A 15371-nucleotide genomic window follows, 5' to 3' on the forward strand; every position below is an offset into this window, starting at 1 on the left:
GAAGCAATTTAAAGGATATTCTTGTACATGCTGATTCAATTGACAATTTTATGAAAAGTAAATGTAAGAAAGGTTGCTACAAATGTTACAAATGTACTTTTTTTCCCTCTCACTCACATTCTGGATATATGTTGCATACATGAATATTTTAACTGTTATACCAATTACTGTATTTATATCTTGAGATGTCCATGTTACTTAATATATGTGGGAAAAACTATTGGTCGCTTCAAATGTCATTTTCAAAAACATCCTAATAACATCAGGATGGCTCTTGAGAGCCACTGTCTGCAGAAGCCTATCAATCCTGAGAAACCAATAGCTGTCCACTTTGTACAATCACACCACCAGACACATGACCTTGGATGTAAGATGGTGTACTTCATAATGCCTTCAGTGTGTGGAGGCAATAGAAGTACATTTTTATTACAAAAAGAATCTTATCAGATTTATCTGCTGTGGAGGGATGAAGTGCCCCATCATTGGTGTCAGTGGGAGGAATCGTGCCCCATCATTGGTATCAGTAAGAGGAATCGTGCCCCATCATTGTCGTCAGGGGAAGGAATAGTGCCCCATCATTGGTGTCAGGGGGAGGAATAGTGCCCCATCATTGGTATCAGTGGGAGGAAGTGCCCCATCATTAGTGTCAGTAGGAGGAATAGTGTCCCATCATTGGTGTCAGTGGGAGGAATAGTGTCCCATCTTTGGTGTCAGTGGGAGGAAGTGCCCCATCATTGGTATCAGTGGAAGGAATAGTGTCCCATAATTGGTGTCAGTGGCAGGAATAGTGCCCCATCATTGGTGTCAGTGGGAGGCCCAGAGGCATAGTGCTCCATCATTGGTGTCAGTGGTATAGTGCCCCATCATTGGTGTCAGTGGGAGGAAAAGTGCCACCTCATTGGTGTCAGTGACACCAATGAGGGGGCACTATTCCTCCCACACTGACACTAATGATGGGGCACTATTACTCCCGTTGACACCAATTATACTTACATTGCCGTGCCACCCCCCTGGAAAGTGCTTCCCTAGGCAAATGCCTTGTTTGCCTCGTGGCAAATACGCCCCTGGGACAAGTGAGGGGCAGTGGGACAGGAGGAGCGCAGTGGGACAAGTGAGGGGTAGTGGGACAGGGGGCATGGAACAGTATCGGGGCAGCTGGACAGGAGGAGCGCAGAGGGACAGGTAGGGGGCAGCATGATGGGGGGCATGGGACAGGATCGGGGCAGCGGGACATGAGAAGTGCAGTGGGACAGGAGAAGCGCAGAGGGACAGGTGGGGGCAGTGGGACAGGAGGAGCGCAGAGGGACAGGTGGGGGGCAGAGTGAGAGGGGGCATGGGACAGGATCGGGGCAGTGGGGACAGATGGGTGGTAGTGGGACAATGTGGGGGACAGGAGGGGGAAGTGGAACAGGTGTGGGGCAGGGTGACATGTGGCAGGGGGCAGTGTGATGGATGGGGGACAATGGGACAGGGGAGGGAAGTATAACAGGTGGGGGGCAGTGTATCAGGGGACAGTGAGACAGGACCGAGGGAGCACCAGTCCTGCAAGCACTTACCTGTCCAGCAGCGGCTCCTCCAGATGGTGTCAGGATCATTCTAGGACGGGTGCCTGTGTCCCTTCCCCCCCCCTCGATTTCCGGTGGCAGCTGCAAAGGAGCGGGCCGGCTCCGCCCCCCTGACCTCATCCTCTTCTGCTTCCTCCTTCTGCCCTTCACCTGGATGCTGGCACACTGACAGCTGGCCGTGCTCCGAGCGCACTGCGGGGATTTGCCCACCACTTCCCTCTCTTCTGCAGCCGGTCCCTCAGCCATGGCAGCCCTGCCCCTGTATCTTTCCCACAGAAGTGTCCCTTCTGTGGGAAAAGGGGGGGCGGCACTGCCGCCGTGCCACCCCCCTGAAAAGTGCCACCCTAGGCAAATGCTTAGGTTGCCTCACAGCAAATACGCCCCTGGTCCATTGCCTCGCGGCAGATACACCCCTGCCCGGCGGGCCGGATAAATGTCCTCGGTGGGCCGTAGTTTGAGGACCTCTGGTGTAGAGCATGTACATTCTCTGGGATCACACTGCATGCAGTGAGACTGTGTGCCTACAGTCTCATAGCTTAAATGTGCAGTGTGAGATTAAGGCATTGCTGCCTGTGACTGCTAGCCTCATGATTTGGAGTGAGATTTGTTGTTATCAGGAAGCTATGTGTTGTTTTTGCTGGAGGCACTGATATGAGGAAGCAAAAGCCCTGGGTTTACCAAAATGGCCACTTCCACACAGACATAGTGCAGAACAAAGCCTAGTAAGTCAATAATCAGAAAAGATCAGCTGCAAGGAGACCACTAGCATTGCTGGCAACTAGTCCTTTTCCCACTGCCTGCTTTTTTTGGCCAGAGCTTTCACAATTCAGTTCCTCTCTAACTACAGATGTTTTATTTTTTAAAGTTCCTGCACCGTCAAGTCACAAGAACTGACTTAGTGGGGTAAATTTACTAAAGGCAAATAAACTGTGCACTTTCCAAAGTGCAGTTGCACTCTGCAAGAGCAGTTCCTCCAAAGCTTAGTAAATGAGCAGACATTTTGCTGACTTCTATCATCCAATCATGTTCAATCAAAAATGCTGTTTTTTTTTTTAATTTTCCTTGGGTGTTCTTTGCAAAGAGAATCTTTACCTCATTTATTAAACTCTGGAGCAACTGCTCTTGCAGAGTGCATCTGCACTTTGCAAAGTGCACAGTGTATTTGCCTTTAGTAAATCAACCCCAGTGAGTCTAATCTGGTTAAATATAAAGTGAGGTAACATGTTTGGAAGTGTACCTATACTTACTGCTAACATCCAATTATCTGCAAGAAATAAAAAAAAAATAGAGCTCTCTTTTGGGATTGGATTTTTGAAGTGAACATAGGTATACTTCATTGCACTTCTATTAGGATAGCTTATAAAGCAGAGAATTGTCAGGACATTCACATTCTTTCTTTTTTAAAGTGCTGCTGATCAAAATTTTGAATTTTCTTTGGATGACAACCAGTCAAAAACTCAGCGGATATGGACATTGTTTGGGAGTTTGATGAAGAGCCAGAAAAATACTATATCTTTACAGCTGTCAGATTTTGTTACATTCAACCTGTTACTAAATATTTGATTCCAAATTTTCTAAAAGGTCATGTAAGAAACTATAACAGCCCTTGCATGTTAATCCATTCTTGAGAAAAATATAAAGAAAAGATTGTATTGGAAATGGTCATGTTTATGTTTATAGTCCAAATAGAAGTGATTTAGGTTTAAATATGTGCTTTAATTAAACTGCCTCACTATCAAATCACTGGGCTCTGCTCAGAAGATTGAACTTCCTCAAGAGATGCAGGATAATTTACTATACGTGTAAGCTTTGCTCGCATCCTCATTTTAGAATGGGCTGGCAGATTTACTGAATTAAATATAGTGAATGTTTTCCTCATGCACTCTGCTCTCAGTACATAGAACAAATAAATGATAATTGCTTAACAGTACACTGTTGTATGTAAATGTTTAGAAAACATTACAATTAATATTCCCTTCAAATGATTTCATTACACAAGCACTTGTAATAAAATATGAAATCTTTATAATGGTTATAAAACAAAAGATTACTTTTCCTTTATTGTAATTTTTATAATGTAATACTAATGTAATGATTTAATCTATCTCCATAATGAATTAAAACCAAAACAAAGTAGTTATAATAATACCAGGTATAGCAGTCATCATTTTCATTGTTTCCACCTATGTACCATCTTAGAAAAAAATACCCTTTTACAGCATAGTCTAATTTGCTAAGAAAAAAAAATTTCCTGATCCCAAAAGGTATTCAGATAACTCATAATTCTACAATTTATGTTTTTCTTTTTTTAATAAATTTCCATTTATATTGTATGAATTTAGAAACACATCTGACTGTTTTTGAAGTTATCTGCTAAATTATCTAGAGCCAACTATTGTGGAAAACTATTCTAAATTTCATAGCTTCTTTCCCTGATTTTTATCTGAGATGAACTACCACTGATTTTCCTCAACAATCTTTTAATGAATTTTCAAGTGACATTGATCAATGAGTGATCAAATTTGTATTAAGTTGTATCACGGTCATTGACAGAATATCACTTAGGAAAAAAAATGTTCAAAACATCACTTGGAACTCCAAAGTCAAATCATATGATATACTTATATGTTGTAGATCAAAAGCATGCTTTAGATATATTGCCAAGTGCTGATGGAGGCTTTTACTATTTCCTCATAAGAGTGAAAAAGACAATGGAGAGCTAATAACAGTACTGCAAAGTGAAAGCTATAAGATACAAATGATTACTTAACTCTTAATAAGGATCCAAAAACAACTGGGAAATATATATTTATATATTTTATTATATTATTTATTATATTATATATTAAATATTTATTTAAAATGCTCAGTGGTTTTCATGAAATACTGTGAGAAACTTGGAATGTAATGAAAGAATGTATACATAAAGTATCTGATAAAATTCTGAGTGTAAGAAAAAACAGTAAAGACTTGGCTAAAAGACCAGTGATGCAAAGGAAATCCGATGCCATAAACCGTAAACACAAAATAAATTAAAAAAAGAAAAATAGAATTCAAGAAATTATAGACTGCTGAACTCAAAAACAACAATACAAGACAAACAATTAGAAAGTATAAGCATTTTTTAAGTCTATATATATGTAAAAATAGGTACTGTGAGAAGCATCCTTGCTAATCCAATTTGTGGCCCTGCCTTAAACAGTGAGCCATTACTATCTCCAGTGTTGGTCCACGGAGCTGAGCTTTTTTTAACATATCTGCTGTCAACAGCACTCTGGTGTCCTGCACCCTGCAATATCAGCTGTGGTAAATGTACTAGCCATTTATGTACCACAAAGGGAAACATACAGTATGACTCTGTACCACAGATCTCAGTAGGAGCAGAACTTGAGCAGAAGGCCCACACAACTTCTCTTTATTCCTCACTTTCTGCATAAAGTACCCTCTCCATAAGATTCCCCTGCTGAAGGATATGACACATCATGCAGGGAAGAGGCTTGAACTTCTGAATATTCCTCCTGCACCTACCCTGCCATCCCCAGCATCAGCATCATTTCCAAGGTAGGTATATTTTCAATAGTTGCTGGAATATAAATAAAAATGGCCTCAAATCACCCCCGTGGCCAGCATATTAATGCCAGATTGGAAAAGCTTGCTGGTTTTTCAGCTGCTCCCATTTCAGCTGGTGGAATATGCCTCCTTTCCTGAGATTATGGCCTGAGATACACCACAGTAGCAGGTACCCAGCCACCATTATTTTAACCAGAAGACCACCTCTGCCCTCCACCAGCATGTGGAATGTAATATGTCTATGTTGGACCATACTGTCATTGGCAGGGTACACATATTCACAGACATGGTCTAGTAGCAATGTTACATATCTTTCAAATCACACTGAGTCACTCCCTTGGAGCTTGTGGTGCCGCTAAATGTCTTGTATGATGGCAGAAGCTGGCCCTCTTCCTTACTGGCCTCATCCTCCAGCTCTTTTGAACCAGTAGTCCCTCCGAAGTGCCTCAAAGCATATATAACATATCAGACTAAATGCTACCATGCTGTGTTTCAGCTGGTGTACCTGGGGGGACAAAAGTCACACTGGACCAGAGCAGTGCGATCTGTGACCACTGTGTTCAGTGGTTTAAAGCCAGGTAGTTGGGAAATGGCAGGATTAACAAAGTAATACAGAAGAATTACTGTACAAGTTTAGATAACATCTTGATATAAAAAAAAACATGAAATCCATAAAAAAAACGGATTGATTAACTTTTTATTTCTAAGGTAAAAAACACTACATTGTGTTTTAGGCCCTCTCCTGCAGTGCCATGAAGGGACATAGAGAGAAGTCAGGTACTGGATAGAGACCTTTAACATTTTCTGCCAAGTACCATGGGACAAAATAAAATACCTACACACCTTTCTACAATGCTCTGTGCTTCTATAAGAACTTGGGATGAGCTATAATAGTTTCTCAGTCAATGGAAACACAGATGATTTCACTTCCAGTTTCTATTTCTATTTTTTATATACTAATCCCACATATATCAATAAAGACCTGGATCTGGAAGGGTATCAAGTTGGAGATATCTACACACAGGATACCTTCAATTCTTTGAACACCCTACAAACAGACTTTAAACTACATAGAAGCAAATATTTTAGATAATATTCAAATTTCACAATTGTTATAATACAATTCAAGACTGGTAAAAAAACAATGGCAAAGCATGGCAGTTTACAATAACATAACCAATGAATCAAAAATAATATCTTTATGACAAATGGGAGAATGATCTAGGAGTTCAATATTCAACCACACAGTGGACGAGAGTTCTAAATGTTACATATACTGTACCTCTACTTGTTGTGTAAGCTTATGGGAACTTAAGACAAAAAGAAAACACTAAATAACAATGCTGATACCTAACACCATACAGAATAGTCAAATTTATTTCCCATGGGTAACAATTAGTAAAGAAACTGAACTGCCCTGGGTTCAGTTCAAGCAAAGTTCAGTGAATTTCAAAGAAGTTTAAATGTACCCAAACCCTACTGAAATAATTTGGAGCTGAATCTTTCCAATTTAAAATGCTCATTTTCTCTAAAGGCAGCCCTGGTAGGCTCATATGAGAGTCTACATCACCTACTCTTCTGGGGCCGCCAGATTCCCCTGACTGATTCCATGAAGGTAACTATATGGGCATGGGACAAGGTGCAACATATAATGCAGCCTGAGGGATTGGGACATTCACCCTCTTCCCCATTGTGGCTCAACTCCTGCCTAACTCATTTTATTGAAGTTCCTAATCCTATGGTGTGGGCTAGGAAAGGGATTAGGCAATCTCAAAGACATAGTGGGGGCAAGTAACCTTCTCATATTTTATGAATTGAAATCTAAGTTTCAGCTATCCAATTGATATTTTTTAGATACCTACAGCTCCACCACACGTTTGTGGTATAGTTTGGTAGTACCATCCTGACACCTAGAGCTTCAGACTTGGAGCAGCTATTGTGCTTTGACCTCCTAAAGAAAACATTCTCTAAAGTATATAAAAAGTTGTTTACAGTCAACAGTCACATTTCTTGAAAAATGTTGGGAACAGTGGGCATTGGCGATTAACCATTTCCAGGGAGATGACTGGTATGATAAGTGGGATTACCCCTTCTGTAATCTAGTATCCATTAGGAACTGCATTATTAAATTTAAAATATTACACTGCATTTATTACACACCAGCCAAGTTGGCCTGTATGTATAATTTCAGCTCAGCCAACTGTTGATGTTGTCAGACATCCCCTGGTGATCTTGAACATATATTCTGGCATTGTCCATTGATCCAGGACTACTGGCAGGGGGGTAGTAGGAGCCTTAGTTGACATTACAACGTTACAAATACCAATGTCCAACTCGGTCTGCCTCCTTGGGTTGGTAGTGGGGATGGCACCTTTGTGGGCACAGAGAACTCTTTTCACAGTAACCCTCTTTTATGCTCAAGGCTATTCTGCTCAATTGGAAGAAGGTGGAGGACCCTTTGTTACTGTTCTGGAAGACCTTAATTAATAAGGTATTACTTTTCTATAAAAGAATAGAGGCTGTCCTAAGAAGTTGGAGAAGGTCTGGCACAGCTGGATCTCTGCAGCTTCCACTCTCACATGGGAATGTCTTAGCAATTTTAGGAGTCAAATATAGGCTCCCCCTGTTAAAATAAGGACATCGTCCTCCCTTGGGATTCTACATGAGGTTACACTTATTTTCATTTTGGACGATGTCCTTATTTTAACAGGGGGATTCCACCTCACCCCGTGCCCCATTTGCAAAGTTGTCCCTCACATTCACTAGCAACTCAGGCAAACCCCTCTCCCTCTTTTAGACTCCCTGTCCCTCTGATACAAGGAATACCCCTGGATAGATGCTGATCAATCATGTGAGCTGTCAAACCAAGTTTCTGATATTCTCACAAAGTCAAAATCCTCTTTGTGAATCATCTGCTCCAGTTCCTCCATTTTGTTAGCTAGGCTCCTAGAATTTGTGTACATGCCTCCTAGTTTTGTACCGGCACATATTATTTTCTTATTAGTTTTTCTGTGGCTGTGATCATGTTTTGCCAACCTACTCACCCCAGGCTACTTTATTTTTAAAGGAGAAGTATGGCCAAAGCTCTTTTGGCTCAGAAAATAACACATCCCTAACTTAAAAAAACTAATGGGGTTTTTAAGGCGCCATACCACAAAATTAGAGTCAAACATATATATAGCAAATACAACTTTATTAATAAAAATCAAACCACCGTTGTGGTAATGAAAGTTGAGCACATAATACATTTATCTTAAACTTATGAATGTTGATACAAAGCACAATAAATACATCACTGCAAAATCAGACCTTTGATAGCCTAAATATCCTGATTGGCATAATTATTGTGAGTTGACACTTGGTTATATTCTACGAAGCGCTTCACAGGACACAGCCCACTTCTTCAGGGAGACAGTATAAAACTCTGAAATGTACGAAACAGGTCAAAGAATGGAGATAAATATATAACATATTAAAATCATAATAACAAATCTAGCACGCTCTATTAGCATTTACTCAAAATGGCATCAATGACTTTGCTGAAGGCCAATGGGAAAAACATGAGCATTAGGTCCAAGCAGAAGTAAAGAGGATCTCTAAATAAAAGAGTATCGATGTCCACCAATTAGACACAGTTTCCAAATCCGTAGCAGGAAACTGCAAAATCATCAAAATCAAAGACGTTTACACTGTCTCAGGGAATTACAAACTACACCCCTACTCCCCAAACTAGTTGTATATTAGGATCTTATAATTGGGACTACAATGCATAAGAGACAAAATGTCTACTATAGCCCTAAAGAGACTATTAATTTGATGCTATTAAATTCTCAAATTCATTAACCAATACAATTAAATCAAATACACAATTTAATTCTTCTAATTCTGATGTACACAATCAAATGATTACACAATCACATTTTTCACTATTACAACCTTCACAACCTCTTTCTAATATTAAGTCTGGACAGCCTCAACATTCCATACATGAGTCAAACCTCAAGGTCTCACAAGGGAATAACCACACCATGATCAACACCACATGGTGTGGTCCCCTAAATATACCATATGAGAATCCATGTGATAATACCAATACGTTTAGACTCCAGTGTCCCTCTTTTTTTAGTGAACCCCATGGGGGAAACAAAAACTATACAAACAAATCTGGATCGATATGTGACATGGGCACAAACCGACAGAATATCTTAGAGGTAATTAATTTATCTCCTACATTCCTTTCTTCAGAAGAAATAGACATATTATCTTCCGGTCTTGATTTCTGTCCTGAGAAAGATTTTGATCAATTTGAGGCAGCCAAGGACATTCATTTATATTTGAGGCGGTTACTATTGAGGGTATTACATAAAAAAACCCGAAACCCATAAGAATTGTTTATCCAATTTGGATTTTTACAACTATAAAAAACGGGACTTTAAGGCCCTGCGAGAGCTTATTGAGTTATTGGAGGAAAGTGATAATATGTACTACATTGATGAAATTGACAATTGGGACTTGGACGAATTACTGGCCATGAATGCTAACTCTTCGGCCTCAGCTCAATTCCAGCTGCAGAAAACCTTTAAATCCAAGTCCAAAACCTTTCCTTCATTAACCCTCAATGGCAACATGTTTGCTTTTGTGCAGCAACCAACGAAGGAAATTATTGCCTTGCCTGTTTTGGATACATCTGGACAAAACCTGACCAAATCTCATGAGTTCGCTTTAGACTAACTAAAGAGATGAAAGGAATTAGTGACAAAACCTTCTGATAAGGGAGGCAACGTTGTAGTAATGTCTTGTGATTAATACAGTGCTATGTGCCAGCAGATTCTAAAAAATATGAAATGGAATAAAAAGGTTTCCCAAAATCAAGTAAACAAGGCAAAATTAACTTACAACAAGATTATTAATGATGCCTTACAAAATAATATAATTCCTAAGAGTACTTGGGAATTTTTGAATACCAAATGGCCACATCTCCCTACTTTTTATGCCCTTCCCAAAATGCATAAAAATGTAACCCTTAGGTATACCCATCATTTATGGATGTGGTGGTCTCACGGAAAATGCAAGTACCTTGGTGGACATACATTTAATACCACATGTTATTAGTCCAGTGGCGTCCCTAGGTGGGTGCGGGGGTGCAAGCCACACCGGGTTCACCAATCGCACAGGGTGACACGGTGTTACTGACACCAAAATTAAAAAAATAGCAGAAATTATATTTGGGCCCACTCCATGAGCTTTTGCAAGGCAGTGGCCCCAAATTTGTTTCAAATGTATAATAAGCGCATGCGCTGGCACAGGATTAAGGCAGTTCCGAACTGCGCTTGTCATCGAAGTCAGAGCCTCGGAGGCTCGGAGTCAGAGCCAATCAGCTTCACTGAAGTCAGAACTTTCGACCTCGAACAAGCGCGTGCGACGTGATGTGACCACTGGTATTATTGTGAGGTGACAGTGGTGTGTTTTTTCATTGATTTACAAAGTTATTAATATGTTTTGTTTTTTTTATCGGTCAGCAATAGTTTATCATGCCACATGGAGTACATAAATCAAAGAGGCCAAGTGGATGCCAGCAAAGAAAAGCAAAAAAGAGAAGAATTGATTCACTCAAAACACTGCCTGGATTGATGCTTCGATTTATCAGGAGATCGGATGATGGCCGCCAGGATGGCCAGGGTACATCAACAGACACTGCTCTCCAGTCTACAATTGATAAAACTGCAATATCTGATGATAGCTTGCATTCTGCAAAAGAGAAAATAGTGGAGAAAATGGAAGAAACAGAAGAACAAGGACAAGGAGTACAAGTGAAGGAATTTGAAGTGGATACTGAAAGTAGCCCTACCCATAATAGTGGAAGTGTGTTGGTAAGTGAAGATAAGGAAAAACTGTTTTAAAAGAATGGTCCTATAAAATAATGCCAAATGGCGAGAAAATGTTGCTGTCGATGGTTTATTCACTCGAGAGCGAGAAATTATACTGCTTTTGCTGTCAACTCTTTGCTGCTCATGATACAGACACAACATCTAAGTCTGTAACAGGGTTTCAGACGTGGCGGAAACTGAGCCCAAAGTGCATAAACATGAGGCATCTGAAGAGCACCTGTGTTGCCTTGAGAAATACAAAACATTGGCAGCAGGACTAAAATCACACAAAACGATCAATGCCAAAAATTTTGCCTTGATGCACATGATGAAGAAAAGGTGGAGAGATATTTTGCACAGGTTGCTTGATATTTTGTCCTGGGATATATATATGGGATATATATATATGGTATATATATGATATTCCATATTTTGTCCTGGCATAGGTACATTGATGATTTACTCATCCTCTGGGATGGTACTAGAGAACTGTTGGATGCCTTTATCACACGTCTGGGAAACAATGACTTCAATCTGTCTTTTACAATGACATGTGACCCCAAATGTATTTTTTTTTTAGACTTTGTATCGTAAGGCCACAACTGGCAATACCAGTTTAAGAGCCAACAGTGGCCATCCACATAATTTAATTAGGTCTATACCATATAGCCAATATTTATATCTCAAACGTAATTGTTCCAATCAAGAAGACTTCAAACGAGAGGCAGATGCATTAAGAATCAGATTGCTCTCTCATGGATATTCAAATAAGATGTTGAAAAAACCGACACGTGCATGCGCACGGAAATGCGCGATCACGCACGACGAAGATTGGCGCCAGACGGACTAATTAAAAGGTGCCTCTGCCTGTGCTGAGTGCTGATTGGTCTTCAGCTGTTCCCCGTTTCCTGCTCGTTCCTGTGTGATTTCCTTGTTGCTGACCCGGCTTGTTCCTGACCTGACTCTGATTACTCTCCTGCTTGATACTGGTTCCTGACTTCGGCTCTCCTCCTGACTTTGGCTTGCTTCTGATTTGGTACCTCGCTGTCCGCCCGTTCATGACCCTGGCTATTCCTTTGACACTGCTCCTATCTCCCATCCCAGCTTCCTGCCTTGCTCTGGTGCACACCTGGCGATCTAACATACCAGATTTGCATATTACTACTGTGCCTGAATCAGAGGTTCATCAGTCTTCCAAGGTCACCAACTGCAAGAGCTGCAAACATCTACTGGCGCTCTTGTCCCCCTGGTCCCTAGACACCCTCTGTTAAACCTCCAGTGGGGACAGGGCTAGTAACACAAGTAAGGCCGACCTCGTCATTTCGGTCTCCTATCAGGTACGTGACACTGTGTATACTGTCAATACATCTCCCAAGGCAGAAAACATACTCTGCCGAATGGGGATATGCATAAAGCACGGCATTATGTTAACTGCCAAATGGCAGGTGTTGTTTATATGATGACATGCAGTTGTAGCACTTTCTATATTGGCAAAACCAAACATAAGTTTTGGAAAAGAATCTATGGTATCACGTATCTCGTGGTGATGGAGGCCAATGGAGAGAGGGCTTCCCTTGCGGCTAAGTTCCGGACTCCCCTGAGAGTGGGACAGCGGGAGTCAGGCCCAAAGTTGCACAGGTCGCCTGTAGGAGTGCGGGTTGGTGGTCCACTCAGAAGCACAGCTGGTGCACAGAGATAGGTCTGCAGACAGGAGGTGCCTGTGCGTGGTATGCAAGTCCGTCCGGGATTTGGATGTTTACTGGGTAGTTGGTTCAAGCCAAGATTAGGTACCAGGTGGGAATCAGAGCGGACGTAGTCAGATGGGAAAGCCAAGGTCATTCACAGAGGAGCGAGAGAGAGAGAGTATCCATAAACCAAGCCGAGGTCAGATCAGGGGCAAATCAGAGTAGACAGGTCCAGGAGCAAGCCAAGTCAGTAACAGGAAATCACAAGTCAGAAACACAGAAAACAGAAATCAGGAACCAGGAACAGGGCACGGGGAGCTAGAGATCATCCAGCAACCAGAGGAAGTGATGAGCCTCGTTATAAAGGCCGTCTGGCACCAGACTGAGGCTGATGTGTACTTCTGCGGCCATGTAGAGTATTGGCAGAAATGCCAGATCTTCCAGAACTCCTGCCGTGGAGAGGACCCTGACAGTGCCCCCCCTAAAGGGCAGCCTCCAGATGCCCACCTGGGCCATCTGTTCAGGATACTTGGAATTAAATTCTTGGAGAAGCTTGGGGGCATGTACATTTCCTTTTGGTTTCCAGGAACTTTCTTCAGGTGGGTACCCCTTCCATCTGACCAGGTACTGGATTTGTCTTCCCTGCCTTCTGCAGTCCAGAATTGCTTCAACCTTGTATTCTGTCTGTTCCCAACTGTTATCGGAGGAGGAGGTGGTTCTACTCTCCCTGAAAAAGGATCAGGAAACTCTGGCTTGAGTAGGGAGATGTGGAAAACTGGGTGTATCTTTTATGATTCCAGAAGGATCAGCTCAAACGCCACTGGATTCAGAAAGGGCCAATGTACCTTGGACTCAACTTACGTGATGGGAATGGGAGTTTTAGATTGGCAGTTAATAGCCAAACTTTGTCTCCAATCTTCAGAGGAGGGTTTCCTCTCCGTTTCCTGTCGTAGTGTTTCTTATAATCAACCTGGGATTTAAGTATAGACTCTCGGAGGACTTTATTGTTGTTCTGTAGCATGGAGAGTCTGTCCTGTACTGCGGGTACCGAAGCTTTAGGAATGGTGTCAAGTATGGAGGAAGGGTGGAATCCATAATTGGCCCAAAATGGTGACTGGTTTGTGGCAGAATGGGCTGTTGTAGGCAAATTCTGCCAATGGGAGTAGACATGCCCAATCATCCTGAGAAAAGGCAGAGAAGCACCGTAAATATTGCTCCAAAGTCTGGTTTGTTCGCTCCGTTTGCCCATTACTCTGGGGATGGTAGGCGGACGATAAGCAGAGTTCCACCTTCAGGGCTTTGCAGAGGGCTCTCCAGAACCTGGACGTAAACTGCACCCCTCGGTCTGAGACAATATTACTGGGCAGACCATGTAACCTGACAATCTCTTTGATGAAGGTTAGTGCAGTCTCTGTTGCGGATGGCGTGCCTGGTCTGTGCACAATTTGGCACGGTACCACTTTTTTATTTTCTATTTATTTAATTTATTTCACCTCCCACGTTTGTCACTTTTTTCTTTCGCTTATGTGTGTGTTTTCACGGATGGAGGGTGTGGGTCCTCGAGCCTACCCTGAAGTCTAGGGGGAGGATGTGTGGCCTTTTGGTTCCTTCCTCCCCTGATCCCTAGGGGGCTTTTCTTCGGGAGAGCCCCCTGACCAAGTACTGTGTGTCTGGCTTCGGCTGGACACAAGGAACGGTGGTCCACCAGGCCTTTTGGCCAGGAGGACCAATTGGGAACCTTGTCCCCGTCAGGAGCTTCGTGCCCCGGGGGATCAGGGTAAGCGGTCCAAGCCCCTTTAGGGGTAGGACACAGCACACCCCTAAGTGCACTTTTTCGTGTGGTGTTTTGCACTTGCACTTTTTTTGTGAACACTTACGGGTTTTTACGTTTATAGTTGCACGTTTGCGGACTCTGTTGCGGATGGCGTACCCACCATTGGTAAAAAGTGGGCCATCTTGGATAGCCGATCCACTACTACCAGAATGGTAGTAAACCCCTCTGAGGGTGGAAAATCCACAATAAAGTCCATTGCAACCATCTCCCAGGGACGATCAGGAATGGGCAGGGGCCTCAGCAACCCCCAGGCCTTGGCTTTGTCTCCCTTGTTCCGCAGACACATTGTGCACGACTTCACATAAGCTCTACAGTCATGATTCAGGTCGGGCCACCAGAAGGATCACTGGATTACCATTGTCTTACGGGCTCCAAAGTGTCCAGCCAGTTGATGGTAATGAAAAGCCCTTAACACTTGAGACCTCACTTCTTGGGGTACAAAGATTTTTTCCTTGTGCCACAGAAGACCATCCTGCCTTCTAAGCAAATTTTGTTCAGGTTCAGGGCATAGTGCAGAGGCTTGCTTGATCAAAGACTTTAAGCTGGGTTGGATCAGCAAAACATTTTGGGCCGACAAAATGGTGTTGGGGGGAGAAGGCTCCTCTGGGTCTGGGAACATGCGGGAAAGGGCATCTGCCTTCCCGTTCTTGGATCCTGGGCGGTAGGTTATGTGGAAGTTAAACCTGGAGAAGTATAAAGCCCATCTAGCCTGTCGAGGTCTTAGACCCTTGGCGGACCTTAGATACTCCAGATTTTTATGATCTGTGAAAATCATAATTGGGTGACTGGCTCCTTCCAAGAGATACCTCCATTCTTCGAAAGCTATTTTAATCGCTAACAGTTCCCTATC

The sequence above is a fragment of the Staurois parvus genome, unplaced genomic scaffold, assembly GCF_062004578.1.
Source record: "Staurois parvus isolate SC_StPar_1 unplaced genomic scaffold, SC_StPar_1.0 ptg000598l, whole genome shotgun sequence".
NCBI classification, from domain to species: Eukaryota; Metazoa; Chordata; class Amphibia; order Anura; family Ranidae; genus Staurois; species Staurois parvus.